The following is a 261-nucleotide window of genomic DNA, read 5'->3' as shown; positions in this document are numbered from 1 at the left end:
CTGAGGTGCGCCTTTTTGCAGTCAGCGCTACATTGTAAACATCTGGTCGGTCAGATGCATCTGCCCCGGGCGCCTGGCCATGAGTGAGGGGAGCAGGGGAAGGGCGGTGGGAGTGGCGGGCACTCGGTGAACTAACTCTCAGTTCCAGCCAGTTGTGCTATCAGACTGATCTTGTGACTTTTTCTTTTTTTTTTAAGAAAAGCAGAAATCCAGATTTTTACGTGAAATTTCCCAAATTTTAAAATTGGCAATGAATTAAAA

This window comes from Myotis davidii, unplaced genomic scaffold (genome assembly GCF_000327345.1).
Source record: "Myotis davidii unplaced genomic scaffold, ASM32734v1 scaffold663, whole genome shotgun sequence".
NCBI lineage: Eukaryota > Metazoa > Chordata > Mammalia > Chiroptera > Vespertilionidae > Myotis > Myotis davidii.
The sequence above is the reverse complement of the archived record's forward strand: the minus strand, read 5'-3'. Positions refer to the sequence as shown.